Below are 21,358 nucleotides of genomic sequence, written 5' to 3'. Positions count from 1 at the left end.
ATTACATTCCTATGTTGACAGAGTTGGTCAGGCATGAGAAACCTCTGCATGCTCTTCCTTCTTTCAGTTTTTTTGGACTGAAATGATTTCCAGCTTTCCAAGCTTGTTTATCCCTTGTTTGTCTGCATTGATGCTCCAGGCTCCTTCTGCTGGTATAATGACTCCTATCAGCTCATTTTAGGAATGAGGCTGCGCATCACCACCTAAGAATGTCTTTAAAGGAGATACCAGCACATGAAACAGGACAACACACAGCTAATATGACCAAGCGGTGTCGACATGAGAAATTACTTTGTGGGTACATTTCTTATTAATATACTATATTGTGATTTTGCTCCATGAAGAAGATAGAGTGACATTTTCACTTCAGTCAAAGGATTGGAACATTTAAGCTTTCTGGCTTAACATCTACAACCAACTTTAAGTATATGACTTCCATCATGCCTCTCCACTCTGAGATAAACACAAGGTCATTGATGAGTTTAATTATCCACCACGTGCTAGTCAAACCATGGATGTGATTGGCCTGGTCCCTGTAGATTAGGTGAGCTGGCCTGGGACAACATACCCCACAATGCTGTGAGCTTGTCTGCAGCCACTTCAGGGATGTGTAGACAGTGGTGTGAGAAATCTGTAATGTCTGTCAGAGAAATCTCATCTACTCCTGCCCTGCCATACTGTACATAACTAGTCCCTTCTTTCCTCTGGGTGGGACTGAGCTAGACTTTAGGGGTATGCTCTAAATCCAGTTGCATTGCTAGCCGCAGGTAAAAGAACAGCAGAGGTGCTGCCTGATGAAGAGTGGTTGGTCGAAACATGTTGAGCATTGTTTTATACACGTCTAAGCCATCTCATGATCTGCTCCACTTTTGTATGTTGTTGTGTAATAGTTCATTTAATTGTCTGCAATCTATTGACTGCCTTCTCCTTGACTTTTGGGATATCCTACAGTAGGGGAACGGTCTGGGTAGATTTCAAAGGATAAGAGGGTAGCATTGAGGTAATACCCAAAAATGTCAGAGAAGAGCATTCAATTCAAACTGTGATGAGTTGCGTCCTGAGACAATAAAGAAACAAATCCTAGAATACTTTTTGAGCATTACACAAATGTAAATACAACATGAGGGACAAATATGAGTGTCTTATGCTGTCCAAACCCCTACAAGCAGAGCTTTCAGTACCCCTGTACCTCTCTTTAAGGGGAGCCTCAATTCCACTGTGAGTGAACAGAATATTATAACCATTTGCCTCTTTGTTTGTGTTGACTGGGATTTCAGAAGATTTGTGAGTCAGTTTCATTGCAGGTATGCAGTTTGCATTCAATATTTTCAAAAAAGGTTACTGGGTATATAGACTTTGTTACTGGGTATATTATTTTTCAAATGGGGGGTAATTGCATGAACATTATTGATTATGATATGATATTATGATTATGATATTATATTATATGATATTTATTATGATCATTACCCTCATCTTAACTCTCATATTAGTGTTTGTTTGGGCCTGGCAGCCAATAGCTTGTTAACAAAAAAAGTCTAATTTCAAACCCCTTAACTTGGAAAATCCAGTGAAAAAAGGATTTATATGGAATTGTATCCGCATTTGGACCAAGGCAGACGAACTTAGCATCACCAAAGTATGAATAATCAATATTATTGCTGTGTCGGTTGAGCTTTATCTGAAAATAGAAGGATCTGTCCTGAGTCTTGATACAATCTGCCCACATCGCAGGTCAGTTTAATTAGTTACCGGAAGGCATGAAAATAATGGAATGTTGACATGGAACATTTCCACTCCAGGGACTAGTCAGGCCTATATCAACAATCAGAAACTTGCTATCTGAGGTCCATTTAAAAAAAGAAGCAATCAAAATAAATTGATGCTTCAGCAGGGGACTGCATCCATGGAAATTGATAGCTAGCAATCCTCATCAGTGGTTGATTTTAGGAGAGAAGTACAACGTTTTTGCAAAGTCCTGCTGCTATCTAGCTAGCTAACATTAGCTAAGTATAAAGCTAGCAAGTACAGTGCCCTGTGTAAGTAATGGGACAGTGAAGCATTTTTTGTTCTTTTGGCTCTGGATTTTAAATCAAACACTTACTATGAGGTTATTTTGAGGAGATTGTGTGTGTGTACATATTGGTACATAGAAACACTTTTTATGCATAGTCCACCTCTTTTAGGGTATCCAAAAGTAATGGGACAATTGGCTTGACAGGTGTTTCTGGTAAGTCAGGTGTGTTCAGTTAGATCATTTGTCCAGGCATAAGAGAGCTGTCAATGTCTGAATATTTGTATTGATTCTCGGCTTTGGATTTGCTTTTGGAGTTTGTTATCAGTGTCTGTCAACATGAGTGCCAACAAGGTGTCAATGAAAGTCAAGGAAACCATTATGAGGCTGAAAGATCTGAAAAAATAGCCAAAATCTTAGGCTTGCCAAAACCAACAGTTTGGAGCATAATTAAAAAGGAAAAAAAAGCACTGGTAAGCTCAGCAATCGCAAACGAGCTGGTAGGCCAAGGAAGACTTCCACAGTGGATGACGAAGAATGCTTACCAAGAATGCTTACCCGCCCTAGGTCTACCAAGTACCACTGCCCCGCCAGACGCGTCTCCCACTCCCCACCGCTACAAAACGACTAGAGATGCTACGCCTGCAGGCAGCAGGGCCATTTGGCTCGGCAGTCCAGGAGAGGAGTGTCCAGGAGAGGATGCCCCGATGCCCCGTGTCTCCTGACCACCTTCTGGGTGCACCAGGCCACCGAGTCGCTGAACCTCCCCGTCCGAGTAGGGGCCAAGACACGTCCGCCCTCATCAACTCAGGCAGCGTCGTGACCATGGTCCAGCCTGAGATGGTCAAAGGGAAGCCCGGGAGAGTAATAGAGGTCACCTGCGTCCATGGAGACACCAAGCACTATCCTACCCGCCATATTGAGGTCCGGACACCCAGGGGGAGATTCACCATCCAGGCCGGCTTCGTGCCCAACCTTCTGGTCCCCCTCCTGATCGGCCATCACCCCCTTCCTCCTATTCACCCTTGTCCCCGGACAAACGGACGAACGGGGACGGGGACACGCACCAGGCCACAGGCGACCCGACCGGGAGTCAAACAGGCAGTGTCAGAGTACTGTCTCCTCACAGGAGGCACAAATAAGGAGGAGAGGAACTGGCAGAAGGGGTCAAACGGGGAACTGAGATGGACGTATTCGAAGGGTGAGAGCCGGACTCCGGCAGCACATTCCAGTCGTGTTATACTGACATGTATCTTCTGTTGCCATAGTGAGCACTGGCGTTGCCAAGTGAGAGGCCTTGGCAGAACTGAGAACGGAGCCAGAGACCCAGACGACCAGCGCCCACAGAGCCACCCCTGTCTGTCCTCCTACCCCACCTAACCCCGACGTGGAGGAAACCTTTGTTGGATTATATTCCCCGGAGCCTTATTGTTCTAGTTCAACGACCAGCCTAACTTGGACTTTATCCCATGTTCCTTATTTTTGTAATAAATTCGCCCGGAGTGACTGAACTGAGTACTGTTGTCTGTGTTGTTCTCTGACGTGGATGTGCATATTTCCCCGGTTTTACTCGGTTTTACTTTTAGTGGTTGCCACAGTGTTCTGAAGTGTACAGAAACGTCTGGTCGAGTGCAAGTACATGCCTCCAAATTGATTGGATGGCGCTGCATCACACAGTACAACAATGAACCAAAATATACTGCCATATCAACGAGGGAGTTTTTCAGGGCCAAAAAGTGAAATGGTCTTGAAGTCAATCTTCAGATTTAAATCGAGTTGAACATGCATTTCATTTTCTGATGATAAGATTTTAGGCAAAAAGACCACAAAACAAAAAACAACTGAAGATGGCTGCAGTACAGGCCTGGAAGAACATTACCAGAGATGATACCCAGCATCTGGTGGAGTCAATGGGTCGCAGACTTCAGGCAGTTATTGCATGCAAAGAATTGTTGACCAAATACTAAACATGAGTGCTTTATTTTGACATTTGATAAATCTGTCCCATTACTTTTGGGTAACCTGAAATAGGGGGACTATGCATAAAAAGTGGTGTAATTTCTGAATGGTGAAACCAATATGTACACACATACTATCAGATAAAAGCTAGGAATCTCTACTTTAACCTCATAGTAATTAATTGATTTCAAATCCAAACTTTTGGAGTGTAGAGCCGAAAGAAGAAAAATGCTTCACTGTCCCATTACTTACGTAGGACACTGTATTTTGTGCACATGAAGGTAGAGATAATGTGATGGCCTACTTTGTTTTGAGTGGTTAATATGCAGAAGTCTAGCAGTAGTTGTTATTAGCTTATTGTGTGTTCAGCAAAGTTACATTCATGCTGAATATTCAGTGAATACGTTAAAGCAGTTTTGTATTTCATTGTGACGATATTGACAAGAAATAATATCACATATCAGTTTGTTGTTACCTAGGGATAGTATGTAGCTGAAATCAGAGCAATTGGAGTTGGCTGGACTGCCACTTCAATGTTGTGTTCAGAAAGATGAGTGGTTAGGGCTTGCCAAAAGGCTCTTTTTACAGTGCTCAGTGAGTTTACACACAGCCCTCCAGTTCATATTCCTGAATCTCTCTGGCAAAACAGACGGAAGACATCCAACAAACTCTGTTGAAATTCCAAACAGACAAGCAGCATGAAATACAGTTCCTGCAGTTCAGATGGAGCTCACGGCAGTGTCTGGTGCTGTACACAGACACTTGAGCAGATACACTCCTAGGAAGTGTTGTTGGTCATGTCAGAGAGATACGTGACCAGACAGTAGACACCCATCACAGCACATCCATTTAACATAATGAGAAACAGGTGAGAGCACCACCAGACTGCAGGAGAGCCCCTGTCTGACACTAGGATTGAGTCACACAGACAGATGAAAGTGACGGAAAGATAGAAGACAAGAGAACAAGACAGTGAAATAGACTAGGTGGAACTCAGAAGGGAGAAAAGGGAGAAAAGATAGAGAGAGGCGAGAGTGACTGATGGACAGAAAGATGTTTGATCATGGCTGAGCAGCACCTGAAAAACACGGCTTATAAACACACAATTTATGTGAGATGTGTAGGATGTGTGTTTGGCTCAGTGTAACAAAATACAAAAAGAATGCTGTGTCGTTTAGTGGTGTGATCTATATTCTCAAGCAATCTTAGCAATGTTTTCATAAAGGCAAGAATGCATTTCTTTACATCCAAACAAATATAGATTCCATTGAGGACAAATATTTGTACTGTAATAACCTGATGGACAAACTGTTTTTATACTTTGCTGCTGGTATAAATAATGGAATGCTCTGTTGCAAAACACACAATATATGATCAACATTCTTCCCCATGGATGCTGTGCAATTCTGCAGAGCCTCAGAAACCAAGGATGGGTCGCCATGTTTTGATTTCAGGCCACACCCACTCTTGGTTTCTAAGGACAGGCAGAGTCATTTGTATCAGACAAAGTTAAAGAGACCCTCAGAACCTCTCCAATCAACCCCTCAAACACCTCACAGACCTAGTTGAAGACAGTGTGTAGGCTGCTGCTGGGCTCAGTCCCCATAGAACATTCCTCCTCAGCAGGCAGGATCTTAGGAGCCCTGCCTTGCCCTGCATCCCTGCACTCTTCATTAACTCACTGGGAGGTCACATGGGCCTCTGACCCTGTGACCCTGCCCTCCAGAGATGCCCACTTTGATACAATTGAGACTGAGGACCTTAATGAGCTCTCAGTAACAGCACTGGGTCATTCATCATTATTCTCTGGGCGAATGCACGGTAACTACAATCGTTACTAGTTAGTGACTGGCCTGCCATTAGTTTGTGCTAGAGAGGATGGTCTTTGTAGGCAGGAAGTCATCCATTGTCTCAAGGAGGAAGTGATGGAGGATGTAATGGTCTGCATTTATGATGCCCAAAACTTAATGACCCAATAACCCAAAGATAAACAAATAATGTCAAATTAATGGTTTTACCAAAGAATGAAAATGGTGGTATCTTTAGAGTTATAGTCAAACCTACAATAAAATAAGACAAGCAGCAACATTTTCATAGGTTACATGTGAGATTACATGTGAGGTTTGGATAAAATGTAAATAATTGGAAACTGTTTAAGACATTTGCAGCCTGACGTAAATACTAAACTCTGGAATGTAGGCAGTATAAGAAGTGGAAAATGGATTGTATTAGTTTACAGAATATTTATAACATAGGCCTTTGGCTTGTGTTTAGAGAAGATTCGTTTTCAAAGAAGATTTATAACATAGGCCTGTGGCTTGTGGTAGGGTACATGAGGGGTGCAGCAAGTTTATACACTGTTTGGGACGGGATGGGAAAGGAGGGGTGTTAAGCACTCAGTGGTAGAAAAGTAATGATGGAGGCGCATAAGGGTCAACATGGGAATGTGGGGTGTAGGGTAGGTAGTAATAAAATAAAGGTTTGTTTGACAGGAGGATTGGGGGTTGGGGGTTTAGGGGAGGGATAAAGGAGGACAGTTATACACTCACCGGCCACTTTATTAGGTACACCTTGGTAGTACCGGGTTGGACCCCCTTTTGACTTCAGAACTGCCTTAATTTTTTGTGGCATAGATTCTACAAGGTGCTGGAAACATTCCTTAGAGATTTTGGTCCATATTGACATGATAGCATCAAGCAGTTGCTGCAGATTTGTTGGCTGCAGATCCATCATGCAAATTTCCCCTTCCACCACATCCCAAAAGTGCTCTTTTGGATTGAGATCTGATGACTGTGGAGGCCATTGGAGTACAGTGAACTCATTGTCATGTTCAAGAAACCAGTTTGAGATGATGTGAGCTTTGTGACATGGTGCGTTATCCTGCTGGAAGTAGCCATCAGAAAATGGGTACACTGTGGCCATAAAGGGATGGACATGGTCAGCAACAATACTCAGGTAGGCTGTGGCGTTTAAACAATGCTCAATTAGTACTAAGGGGCCCAAAGTGTGGCAAGAAAATATCCCCACACCATTACACCACCATCACCAGCCTGAACTGCAAGGCAGGATGGATCCATGCTTTCATGTTGTTTACGCCAAATTCTCACCCTACCATCTGAATGTCGCAGCAGAAATCGAGACTCATCAGACCAGGCAACGTTTTTCCAATTTTCTATTGTCCAATTTTGGTGAGCCCGTGCGAATTGTAGCCTCAGTTTCCTGTTCTTAGCTGACAGGAGTGGCACCCGGTGTGGTTTTCTGCTGCTGTAGCCCATCTGCTTCAAGGTTCAATGTGTTGTGTGTTCAAAGATGGTCTTCTGCATACCTTGGTTGTAACGAGTGGTTATTTGAGTTACTGTTGCCTTTCTATCATCTCAAACCAGTCTGGCCATTCTCCTCTGACCTCTGGCATCAACAAGGCATTTTCGCCCAGAGAACTGCCGCTCACTGGATATTTTCTCTTTTTCAGACCATTCTCTGTAAACCCTAGAGATGGTTGTGCGTGAAAATCCCAGTAGAGCAGCAGTTTCTGAAATACTCAGACCAGCCCATCTGGCACCAACAACCATGCCACGTTCAAAGTCACTTAAATCACCTTTCTTCCCCATTCTGATGCTTGGTTTGAACTTCAGCAGGTCGTCTTCACCATGTCTACATGCCTAAATGCATTGAGTTGCTGCCATGTGATTGGCTGATTAGATATTTGCATTAACGAGTAGTTGTACCTAATAAAGTGGCCGTGAGTGTATATTTACTGAGCATCAGATGCAGCTATGCTTAGCAGTTTTATTATTATTGTACTTAAAAAGTTTGAGTAATGTCAAGTATTGTAAACCTTAAACTTAATTTATCATGGTAATTGGAGAAATCTGTATAGCTAGTTATAATTGTAATGGATTAGCAGAAAATAAGAGAGGGGGGGGGGGGGGTATATTTCAGCCATGTTTTAAGAAACTCAAAAGGAGTAATGCAATTATTAAAATCTTGATCTTCATGTACAATCCATCAAAATAGATCATATCCCTATTATATGTGTTAACAGATTAACCATTAGATATCTGGACCCAGTTTTCCTTCCATGAAAATTAAGCAGTGATTATGACTGCCCAAGGAGACCCTAAATACCAAATGTGTTGTAATGTTGCATGTCTCTATGGCTTTTTGAATGCAAAAAAGACTTGGAAAAAACGTAGAAAAATATATTTTAGAAAGCCTATGCAAAGCATGAAAGTGTGTGATTACAGTCTTTAAGGCCCGATGTTACGTATATGCAACATTTACACAACATTACCATTTCTAATGATTATACCTTCATAGAAAATTTACTTTGGAATCTTTGGACATCTTTGGACAATCTGAACCTTTTGCATCCATTGAACTTCAGAAACTCACCCTTCTGACCACATACGGGACTCTTTTGGAGGAGCATAATTTATGTGTTTACAGAAATGTGATTTATGCCATTACAAAAAGTGTTTATTAGACAGTAGTTTCCTTTTGTGAATTGGTCGCATACAGACATTATACCAGGTGTTATACCAGGTGCCTATATGCAACATCAGGCGTTAAAGGTCCAGTATGTAACATTCAAGCTTTCTAGAAGCTTCCTAATGGTTGTAATGATTATATTTAATCGGTAGCGATCAGGGAATTAAATAAATATTTAATTTACAAACACTGTTTTGGTCCTGCAAAAGCGCTTTCTAAACTCAAGTGTCTTACCCGATACCTGGTTTGTACAGTATAGAAACATGTTATGGCCAGGGGTGTTGTAGGGGAGAGGACTCACCGAATTTCACCTTTCTGTCTCTGGTGGCTGCCTCCCTCTTCGAATCATGTGTGGATGCAGAAACACATCAGCTAATGTCCATTTTGAGGGTTTATATTATTAATAAGGAGGATGTTGTTGTTCTACTTCTAACTGAATTCCGCCATGGTGGCATATTTCTGAAAAACGTACTAAATCTTAAGTCTTTTGTAACTAAATTACTAAAAGCTAAAATTACTTAAATCTGTATGGTCTGAATAATGATGATCAACTGTTCTTCGAAAATATTTACAATTAGTACAATTAAACAAGCAACAAATTATCAAATCATAATGGTAGGGGACTTCAATACAGTTTTAAATACATCAGTGGACTGAAAAGGAAACCTTACAACCAACTACCACTCTCACTACACATATTATTAATAAATTAGCACTAGTGGATATACGGACACTCAAAAACCCGGATCTGGTGAGGTATACATGGAGGAGGCTTAATCAAGGCTTTTTTTTCATAAAAAAGTATTGATATGATGCGAATAGGCTTACACGACTCTTACAGACGCCAGGACGGGGATACTGGAAATGTAATCAAAGTTTACTAAATTACAGTATGTTTGTAAATAAAACAAAATGATCTATAACAGATTTTTTTGCTGCACAACATGGATTCAGCAGACCCACTTATAATATTGGATACTTCAAGTGTTCCTTCAGTGACCATTACATTCAATACTCAGCCCTAAAGCAAAAGTAGTCAGAGTTAAGACTAACAACAGAAATAGAGAAATTAACATTGCTGGTGGATGGTGAAAAAAATCATACTACAGAAGCACAGACAAATTTAGAGCACAAACAAAAGATCAAGTATTATATATTACAAACACAGAGCAAACTGGATGGAAAATTGTAAAAAAAAAAAATTGCTATGATGTGATGTGAAAAAATTAATAAAAGGGTATTGCTGGCTGTGATCAAAACATTTGTATCTGTTTTTTTTACATGGACGGTACATTGTAGACAACATTAGACAATTAGAAATAAATACTAGAAATAATAGAATATTACGAAAACTCAAAGAAAGCAGGACTGGTCTTTATAGCAGACTTTGAAAAAGCCTTTGAAAAGTATGCTTCAAATGTATATATATAAATGTTTGGACTTCTTTAACTTTGGAGAATCTCTCATTAAACAATAATAAATAATGGTCAGAATGTTTCTAATTATGAAGAGGAGTAAAGCAAGGTTGTCCTTTGTGATTAAGATTAGATCCAACAATAACATCAAGGGACTAGAAATCAAGAGCTTAAACACAAAATCAAATCATATCAATGTATGCCGATGACTCAAGCTTTCTGTTAAATCCACAAGATAATACCCTCAGTAGTCTTATTGAGGGTCTGGACAATTTCTCCAGTCTCTCTGAATTAAAACCAAATTATAATAAATGCACTATATTATGTATCAGGACCATAAAACATACAACCTTTACATTACCTTGCAGACTACCAATAAAATGATGGTGCAGTAGACATACTTGGTTTTAATATCCTCCAAAACACAAATGTACTACAATACATTTAAATTTAAAAAAAAGCTAAAATAGATAAGATCTTGCAACCATTAAGAGGCCAAAATCAGACATTTTTGGGAAAAATTACATCAATGATCAATTCATCAGTTAAATCTCAGTTTACATATTTACTTATGGCACTACCGAGTCCTGAGGAGTCGATCTTCAAAGAATATGAAAAAAAATTATCTGGAATTATCTGGAATAGTAAGCCAGACAAAGTTAAAAGTGCTTATCTTTATAATTAATACGAATTTGGGGGGCTAAGATTAATTAATATTAAACCATTACATCTCTCATTAAAAGCTTCACTAATCCAAAGGCTATACATTAATCCAAAATTGCTCTTCAGTCAACTACTAAGAAAGGATCAATCATTATTTAAGAGGGATTTGTTTGCCTTTATGCATATTGCAACCCCTCACTTCTGATTCATAGACAATTAAATCTTATTCCAAGTATCGCTTTTCTTAAAACAAGACAAAGTTGTTACGGATGAGGTCGCGCTCCCCAGTGCAGTCTCTAGGTGTCTCCCTCCATCCTACCACTGTGGGACGGACACCCTCACTTCCCTTCACTCCCCACTTAGTCTCCACCGTTTGTTTGCCGCTTCACGAGCGTGAGTTATCTAAGCCTATTAATACTATTTGGAGACTGATCTCCCATTTTGTTTTCGAGCTTTGAGTCCGTGTTTTGTATCCTGTTTTGTTTACGCTTTCTAGTAAAGATCCTTTTGTTTAGCACCGCTGACTACTCGTCCGCCTCCCTTCCTCTGCACCGCACCTGGGTCCGCTTACAACATCAGACCCTTACACAAAACAAATAAAATGATTTATAATATTGTAATTATCGCTTTGATTCCTCTGGACCTTTGAAAAAGGTCAGTAAAGAAAGCTGTTGAAGGTAATATCAACACAGTGGTTAATGTAATCAAGACTGTTTGCTGCATGACCTCATAATGCATGGTATCACTTTCACACAGTTGAATAGAATGGTCCTCTTGGGGATAAACTATTACAAAATCTCCCACATTAGGTGCAAAGTAAAATAAATACTCATTCATAAAATGTCATATAAATTGACTACATGCACTGCATATGAAACAATTTGTTTTGTGGTGTATTGCAATATATTTGTGGTGAGGTTTTTGTGTCCAGCCCAAGCTGATCTAAGACCATCGTCATCGCCAAGCCTGCCTCGAGTCCTGACCTCAACTGCCCACTTCGTCAGGTATGGAGTGTGAAATGTGATAATGTACTTTCTCAACTGTGCTCCATACCCATCCAGCCTAGCCATTCCTAACAAAAGTGAATTCTGTAACGGCAGAAGAATACAAAGTCCACATGGGTGGGCAGGGGATGCCATGATACAAAAGCAGCCTGCAACACATCAATGAGCTGGGTGCACAGCAGTACCGTTGTCCCCTGACAACGGCCATCTGTTTTTCCCGAAGGGTCAGACTACGCCTGGTAACCATTAGCCATATGACAAGAGAGTGGCTTTGAGCAAGGGAGCAACATTCCTTTTAGCACGCTTGGAACTACGACCACCACTTCTGTCTTGTCTAATCTGCATCACCTCATGAAGAAACACCAAACAGCTGACACACCAGTGGAGGCCGGTGCCGTTCAAGATTGTGTTCAGAGGACGATTTGTTTTAATGAGAATGGCCTTATTTATATTACAGCATATTGAATAACTGTCATTCATATTCCATTCACCTAGCTCAATGTAACATCGATGGGTTAAGGCTATTTACATACCCCATTTAGCTGATCTGATCACACGCACACACAGTTCACTTTCATATCAGTCACATACAGCATCACTTTGGTCATTGTATAAGTCCTTCTCGTCCATCTATGTGCTCACCGAAAGCTTACATTGATTCAGAGGAGTTGCAGTGTTGGATAGCCTAGCCAGCTAGCTAACATAAAAAGCATTCCTCTCTGTTTGACTCAGGTTGTTGAGGAGGCTAAATGAGCTGCATCAGCTAAGTAAGTGAAAGGTAAACTAAGAAGAACAAAAAGAAAGAAAAATAGCTTGCTCTCTCTCTCTTACTGCTCCTTCTCCTTAATTTTTGAAGAAATTAATTTTTCAACTTTTGTCTTTCTCTCTCTTTGAGTCAAATACTCACCACACATTGTGCACTTACACTAGTAGTGCTAGCTGTAGCTTATGCTTACATTAGCCTCCTAGATGAGTTGTCTGATCCTTTGATTGGATGGGCAAGATCTTAGTTCATACTGCAAGAGCTCTGATAGGTTGGAGGATGTCTTCTGGAAGTCGTCAGAATTACTGTAAGTCTGTGGAAGGGGTTGAGAACCACAAGCCTCCTAGGTTTTGTGAAGTCAATGTAGCCAGAAGTGGATCGAAAAATAGCTGTCCTCTGGCAACACCATGTGCTAATCTAGAGGGTGCTGTTGAGACTACTCTAGACCTTCATTGCAAAACAGTGTGTTTTAATCAGGTATTTGGTGACATGAGAATATATTTAGTAGTAGTTAAAAAGGAAAACCTTTTAAATGTTTCACATTTTTTTATTTTTCCTTCCCTTCCTCCTCTAAGGAGCCCCCACTGTGAAACACTCATAAAATAGGCTGAAGTCATACAATATGTACAGTGAAGATAAGAGGTCTCTGGTGAGACAATTTATCCCAGTTCTAGAGGACTAAAACAGACTTGAATGCCATGGTTGGTCTTCAGTACACCCACTCCCTTTAACAACTCCCCTGATGCTCCAACACCTAGGACCAACACCATATTTCCTCTACAAACACCAGACTTAACCTTAACCCCATCTCCCACCTCCATGCACTCAGTGATCCCACTGAATCATTAATCTTCATTTATCACTGCTGGAAGGACTGGTCACACTGGTTACATAAAAAAGGGCCATCTGAAGGAGGGCAATCTAGTTTTCAAAGAGACATGTAAGGAAACGCAGTCAAACACAGTATAACTGACTGTTAAACATACAGTATGCATGCACACGCACACGCACACGCGCACACACACACACACACACACACACACACACACACACACACACACACACACACACACACACACACTTGCCTTTGGATAATGGGTAAAGCTGGCCATACCTCAGGGACACCATTATACATTTCAGATGCAATCATGTTTCACATCATTGGAAAAAGTCAATGTATAAATCTACAATAAATGTAAAATGTTTCTCCCCTGATAGAATCTGAAGAATGGTGATTACAGCTTCCCATCAGGTTGTGGAACAGACAGCTGGTAGAATGTTCTCGGGTAGTGGGCTTACATAGTCCACAGGTCCTCTGAGGCTTCCCTCCTGCTATTGACATTGCCCTCCCCCCCCCAGGAACGTCTCTCCCCCTCCCACAGAAGACAGACCTGTTTGAAGTGCGAGCACACAAAATTAATCCAGACCTCAGCTGTTACTCAGCTGGCTACTTAGTGGACCATTGTGTAACTCTACAGAAACCTCTCAAAACTCAGTGGACAGAACTGATACCTTAAATGATTTATCTCCTCAGCAAGCTGGAATTCAAACCTGAGAGAGGAATGAATTGTATTTCCTGCATACTGTTCCCACATCTCTTTTAAAACACTTTGCTGGATACTCATTAGAAACCTTTTCTAGTGAATAGAGGGAAATATTTATCACTTGTCTGTTGTCAATGGAGTATCATAATATCCTACCTATCCCAGGCCAGGCCTTTTTAGCAGAAGTGCATTGAGAGAAAAGAGATATGAAACATGGTGAAATCATTACTATTCAGATGAGGCCAAGGAGTCAAGATTCCCCCCTGAGAACCATTCCAATCCAATAACAAACACTAATTTGACATTATTTATTCCAGCAATGTCTCAAACATCCTTTTGTAAACCAGTTCCACGGCAAGTGTGAAAGGTGAGAAACAGACTTAGAAACATTCACTCTCTATACAGAAATATTTGCTTAGGCATTTCTTACTTATTTATACATTAGTGTTACTGTAAACCCACAAAGCTTTTGAGATAAAAACAACAATTGAAATGATAATAAAACTCAATGAACTTTTGCTTCTTTCCTAGGGACGTTTATCACAATGGCTATGTCACAAAGAGTGATCCTGTCCCTCTGGAGATCACTTAGGCTCAGTTTCAGCCTCACCCATCACCACCCCAACCCATGCACCCATCCAGAACAGTCTTGTTAGAGGCAGGCCCCACCTCCAACAATGTGACACTGAGGAGTATGGGGCTTGCTTATGGTCATACAGTGCATTCCAAAACGCTTTCACGGGGTTCCCGAATAGCTGAATGGGCACATCCCTTCTTGTTAGGCATGGCACAATGTCCTAATGAACAACACCAAAGGCCAAAGTTCACTATTCAAATATTCAGGAGAAGCTGAGGAGCTATTGAAGAACATGTTAAACAGGGCGAACAATCACCAGAGATCCAGCAATCACCAGTTCGGAGGGAAGCTAACATAGAATAGCTTTAAGACTTTTAGATTCAGGTAGATATGCACCCAGCCTGGAGTGGGGGCATGAGCAGTGGTAACATGGACCATCGAAATGTGGAGGAGAGTTAAGGAGTCTTCAAGCTATGATTCATTTTATAACTTTGTTTTTTCAATCTTGTGTGTAACGTATGGTTGCTCAAGTAGAATCAATTGAAGTGAACCCTATTTGCTGTGTGCTCAAATTTAAGAATATAAATATATCAAATGGATAGTGGACAAAGAGGTGGAGTGTGTATTTAAAGATGACTGCAGAGGGTGTAAATGTGGCCTACACTACATGCCTCTTTGTTGCCTCTGTCTGTCTCTGCACTGTAAAGCAAGGCACATGTGGGAAACCAGCCAGGCTGCACATTTGGACTGCTGTGTGATGGTTGCTGCATGGTGGGGCCTCATTCTAACACCTCACATGGTTTCCATTTGTTCCTTCAACACAGGATTTATGTCCTAATATAAAGGATTTTCAGAGAGTATGTTTGAATAAGATTTAGGGGAACACGCCTGGTTATTGCTGCGCACATATTTTTCCTCTTTCATTTTTTTATTGAGTTAATAAAATGTATTATTTTCTCTCAGCTCAGGACAAATCAGTTGAATGATGAAAACTGGGTGCTAGACTGTTCTTGCATACACAAATACCATCACAACTTTCACCCTTGGGAGAGCACTCACTCATCTAATAAACCAAACAATATGCACCCGATCTGCACTGAGACTTGCTGACAACTTCCCGTCCCCAGTGTTTTCTTCCTACCTCTCCAGAATGTCAATGAAGAGATGAGATTCTGGGTTCAGAGATTACCGTTGGCGTGCTTTCCCAGTGCGGCAGGAGGCTCTCCTCCCGTCGCTAACTCCATAAGAGCCTCTATCCTCTCACAGGCCCTGTACACCTGGAAAGGCCATTCCGACCTCACCACTCCACGGCCAATTCACTGTAAATGTGCTGAGGTCTCAGGAAGAGAGAAAGTCTCAGGAATCTTTTCAGAGTGAAGGATTGTTAATGGGTTGGACAGACAGGAACCTTTCTGTAGACCTCTGTGCTTCATGTTGTTGATTTGCATGAATTCTTAAAGTATGAATGTTTGAGAACCTCATTCTTATCCCAATGCTGTAAAAGGCCGGGAACAAAATAGATCCAAATCACAGGGTGGAATACTCAATAATAAGCGTAGGGCTGAGACTGGTCTGCATCTGGTCCTCCAGGATGAGGGCCATCAATCAGAGTTTGATCTGGTGGTCCACAGTTACTGTATGAATGTCGCAGCAGAACATATATCGACAATCACACAGATTATAAAAAAAAAAAACTGTACCTTAATGCACAGAGAGAAATTAGGAAATGTTTGTTTAGCAAGAGGGAGGTTCCCTGACATGTGGCAGCCATTATGGTTCTAATGAGCCTCTTCCTCCAATGCTAATGCTAAGAACGTAGCACTCAGGGTGTACAAGGTATGTCTGTCAGGCCAACCACCCTCAGGCTTATGTCTGCACACAGAAACATGCTTCCACAGTCCACACAGCCCACCATTACAGCACAATTACTTCCAGCCCAATGAAACATCAAGAAGAAGAAAGGCCAACATTCCACATTATGGCATGAATACACGTATACCAGATAATACTGTGTCAATTTCAAAATTCTATTCAAATTCCTACCAAATTCCTTCAATTCATATTCCTACCACAACACCTAATGCTTTGATTTGGTATCAACTAATCAATTAAATGTTATTTGTGCAGCTCTTTACACAAAGTCAAAGTCACAGAACTCCCAGAATTCCCAGACATAAATGGGGATAGAGAGGGTCAAAATGGATCAGTTTAGAGGAGCATTGTCACGGTTCCCCCTCCTAACCAGCCCTCTGGGCCACGGCGGTCATTTCTGGAGCGTCCTCCTACCAGTCGACAGCGCACCTGGACCCGATCCCCAATCAGCACACCTGCAACCCAACCCAATCAGCACCCTACATAAACCCTGCCTGAACTCAACTCCAGTGCCAGAACGTACTGTGACCATCTTTGTAAACCTCGCTACTCCGCTTCAGCCCTCCAGGGTTTTCTTAGTGCTTCTTGTGTCTGTCTCCTCGTCGTTGCCTTACCTCTTGTCTCCTGTGTTCTTCCTGCAGTTCTTCCCAACCCCCTTGGATTCCGCCTCGACCCTCCCACGGACCTAGCCCCTTCATCTCCTCGACCCTCTACCCCTGTCCCATGGACCTCGCCACCTCCCAGTTCCCACGGTTCCTTCTCGACTACTCTCTGGAATACCCTACTCTTCCCCTTCCCTTATCCCCTTTCTATTTTTTTTATTATTAAATGCGCCTTTTGGTGAAACCGTTATTCTCCGCTCTCTGTCCCGTCATTGGTTCCACCCAAACGTCTCTGTGTAACAAGCATGTCATAGCCTGTATCTTCACAAGCCTGATGAAACCCAGATCTAGGGCTGCAACTAATCAATTAATCTGTACTGTAGATTATTTTATCGATTAATTGATTAGTATTAATCAAGTCAAGTTCCCACATGGCTCCGGCATGCTTCCTTTTCAAGTGTACTTGCATGGCAGTTCTGCTGTTGTGGTATTCCATTTTGGCTTTGCACAGTGAACAAAGTACCATATTATTTGTTTTTCGCTTACAGAATTCCTAAACTTTGGACGCTCTAGGTCAGAGTTTTTTTGGAGGAACCCACCTCAGCACAGACAAAAAAAATATTTGATGATCTGTGTTTTTAAATACAACTGACTGGCTATATTACCGTTTTCAAATATTTTTTTCCCCCTGGATTACTTCAAATCATTATCATTTCTGACTTTGCATAACCAAAATGCAACCAGAGTGATCCACCAACTGTTCAGCACTCCATAATTGATGTGGTATAATAGGCATATAATCCATTTATAACTAAGGTAAAACAACACTAAAATAATAACTAGTCTGATGTAATTAATTGTGGAAATAAGAACATCATTAATTCGTTTCTTAATAAAGCTTTCTTAAAACTGAAAAAAATTATTAGGAGACAAACATTAGTTTTCTTCCAGTGGAAGTTCATGCTGCAGTAACTATACCTGTCATGTTGATCTATTCTATGTATATCTTTTTTGAGAAGCAGCTTATTGGATCAGCTTATTAACTGTCTAGTTTTGGGGGCTTCAACTATGGGCTTTTGAAGTCTGTAAAATAGAGTTCTGAACAAATCTCTAAACTAACTTCTGACAAGAACAAGAGGTCGTCCGCCATCCCAAAGACTAACCTGTCAGATGTAATCAAATTGTTCCTGCTAACAACACAAAGCACATCATGCCTCGACATACACACCTCTGAAACTTTATCAGCACAGGGGCCACAGAGCACATTTATGTTAAAGAAATTCTTGAAAAGGGACCAGAACAAACACTTAGACCTGTCCTCATTACAACCAGATGTATAGCATTAACCTTTATCCAAACACAGGCTGAGGAATTAGAATCAGTTCATTCCATTCAAGCACTTTAATCTGTTAACAAGCTAGGGTACTCTTTTCTGGCTCCAAATAGCAGTCTGACCCATGGTTAAGACCAGAGAATCTGTGTAGGGGGGTTGACTTCTCCAGAAGACAGGAACTACAGTAACCTCTATGCATGACGCCAGGGTAGGGGAAACGGCCCAAGAAAGACTAAATCCTAGCAACTCAAACCTAGTAACTACAACTGTCAGTATGTCCCCACATGGGACTGGCGCTTTTCCTTCAGGACAAAACTTCAGGTTTTCTTCCATTTAATTCAATGTTGCAAGCTAGCATAGGCAACAACTCTCTGCAAAATAGTCCTATCCGGATGGAAAAAACGACATTAATATCTCTAGTATATATAATCTCAGGCTAAAGGTTCCAACCAAACCTGTTATGATGAACCAACTAGAACCACTGACCTTAACCTGTCTTTCATTATGGAGTGGAGGTACAGCTAAATGGACCCAATGTGGACAAGAGAATGGCCCTGTAGTGATCCTACAGAGCAGTGAGACAGATGATTGATACAGTACCCCAGGGTTAATTTTCTCTAGGTCTGATTATGCCTGTTCAGGACCACAGACTGACCACAATTCTCCGGAGCTATCCAAACCTACACAGTTCACAAACATCTGTCCACATTGGTGACTGTGTGGACAGCAGACAGCGCGTCTTAGACCCCAGTGCTACTTTAACTTTACTCCAGTCAGGAAGTCTTCCAACATACACACACACAAGCACATGTGCATAACACACACACACACACACATGACGAGATGAAAAAAGTAAAGGTCAGAATATTTAGTCTTGGGTAACAGAATTTATTTCAGCTAAAACAATATACGAGTGCAGAGTAACAAGAGGAATACCTGGGCTGTTTCAACACATAGCCATGAGCCGGCATCTTTTTTTTTTTTTTTTTTTGCTAACTAGTATGGCATTAAGGAGGTTGCTCAGTCTCCATGTCTGGCTGCACTAGAGCAATTAACCCAGTCTGCCACTGACTCTAATGCAAACAATCTCCCCCAGTTTCTCCTCTTAAGAGAATACATTAACGGGCTCACAGAAAATGCTAGGTCCTGATTGTGCATTTCAATAATAATGTGCCAGTGTTGTTTTCTTTTGAATTTGAACACTGTCTATCTTTCAAATCTGCATCAGCTGCTTAAGCAGGCATCCTAAAATAAGTTTGTTTGGACATCACATTTACACATGCACAGACACAGAATCACAGACGGTCATATACATACTGTATGTGCACAAACAGAGGAGTGTGTTGATGTTGCTGTGACTCTTTGATCTCCATGAGGAGACAAACATAACAAAAAGAGAAAAAGCTGTGCCTCAGGGAGAGGAGAGCGACACTTCAGACAGATCTATATACCTTTTCTGAGTGATAAAAACAGATCCCAGCTAACTTTCTGACAGCAACGGACCCTTGGGCCCCCACCATTTCACTTGAGCATGTTAAATAACATGCAGCAACACAAGAAATGACCTTCATGTTTTCATACAACACAGATAAAACTAATCTGATTAAACCCAGATTGTGTGTCTATCGACTGACTTTGCAGGAACATATGTGTGAGAAAGACATGATTCCAGTCACGCAAACTCTTATTAACCCAACCCCCCACTCTTCTTGGTCCCAGAGCAAACACAGAGCCTCTGATTCCTATCGATCATATACAGTATGACTGGTGAAACACAAGGCATACTCTGATGTCCACAAATCTTTCATTTTGCAGTATGATCCACCAACAGTGAGAGAGCATATTCCCCTGGCACTAACCATGATGTCTTTTCACGATAGCCAAGTTTCTCTAGCTCAGGGGGACCTGTCCTCAGACTGTCATCGTCCTTGTGTTTCCTTAGTTCCTGCAGACCAATGTGTCGTTTCACCAAAGCACAACCGGACCAAGGTATAATGAAGTGAGACAGAGTGGTGTTCACGAGCACTATAAACTAGGCTATTAAGAGGGGGCTCGGGTGTCTCAGAACTATCATATGTTTTTAACATGCAGCAGACTGCGCTGGCTGAGGCTAGGGCATCAACCCACAACACACAGCGTGGCCCTGGTTTCAAAAGCTGAGCGGCTACATTAGCATGGATGCTCTGACATCAGAGATTAGAAGCTGGTGGAGGATCAGCCCCCTTGGCAGTTATGTCATGCTGTACCACCACAGCTTGGCAAACACACCAAAGAGGGCTCCATTCAAGAGGTCAACCTACAATGAGTGTTGAAAAGAGGAGGAAGAGCATCTGGAGCATGCACTGATTCTCCTTAATTGTTCACAGAGAAAGGCTTTGCTTACAGGTTTCTGTCAGTGCACATTCTCCCCATGTCAGTGGGCCTAGTAAGGTTTTTTCTGAAAACTTGCAGCTGATTCCTGTTCTCTGTAAACCAATATTTTTTCTTCTGTCCCTCTATCACAGTGGCTGAGGAGCAGTGTTGCAGAGGAGATCACAGTTTGAGTTACACGCCTGGCTTCCACACACAATGCTTAATGCTGAGGTGTGAAAGCACCTTCTGAATGTCATCAAAGTCTCTCTGGTCTGTCTGCCTGCCTATTTTCTTGTCTCCCTCACCCCTGACCACTGCAGATCTGACATAATCATATGGCATCTCTCTGTGGAACAGAGCACCATTCTGTATCCCTCACTGTTTCTACAAGGTCAACTTTAATATATGGATGATCAAATACCATTATGGGAGAGCAAAGGCCACTCAGAGACAGTAGGATGTGGGCTCTGGGAGCCCATAAAGGTTGATTTATCAGTGGCATGAGGCCAGTAATTCACATTCTAGTAGTTCCCCCAGCAGATCCAGCAGACCCAGGGCTGAGTAGGTAGAGATAACGGCACCCTGAGATCCAGAGACAGACAGAGCGCTCACATGCACATGATGTGTTAGGAAGATGTCTAGACATGTGTTTTTCACAGATCAGTATGAGGAGCATGGAGGAGACATCATAAATCGGCACCCTGTAAATCTGCACCCCCCTCCTCTATCTCCCTCACTCTCCCATGACAGTTGAATCTGCTGGAGAGTATAG

At 41.7% G+C, this 21,358-nt stretch overlaps 1 protein-coding gene across 1 annotated transcript in view; it reads right to left on the bottom strand.

Moving 5' to 3' along the window:
* egfem1 (EGF-like and EMI domain containing 1) overlaps positions 1–21,358 on the bottom strand; it is a gene marked incomplete at both ends in the record, with an annotated part of 67,708 nt that overhangs the window by 41,562 nt on the left and 4,788 nt on the right.

This window comes from Argentina silus (genome assembly GCF_951799395.1).
Source record: "Argentina silus genome assembly, chromosome: X".
Lineage (NCBI taxonomy): Eukaryota > Metazoa > Chordata > Actinopteri > Argentiniformes > Argentinidae > Argentina > Argentina silus.
The sequence above is the reverse complement of the archived record's forward strand: the minus strand, read 5'-3'. Positions and strand labels throughout refer to the sequence as shown.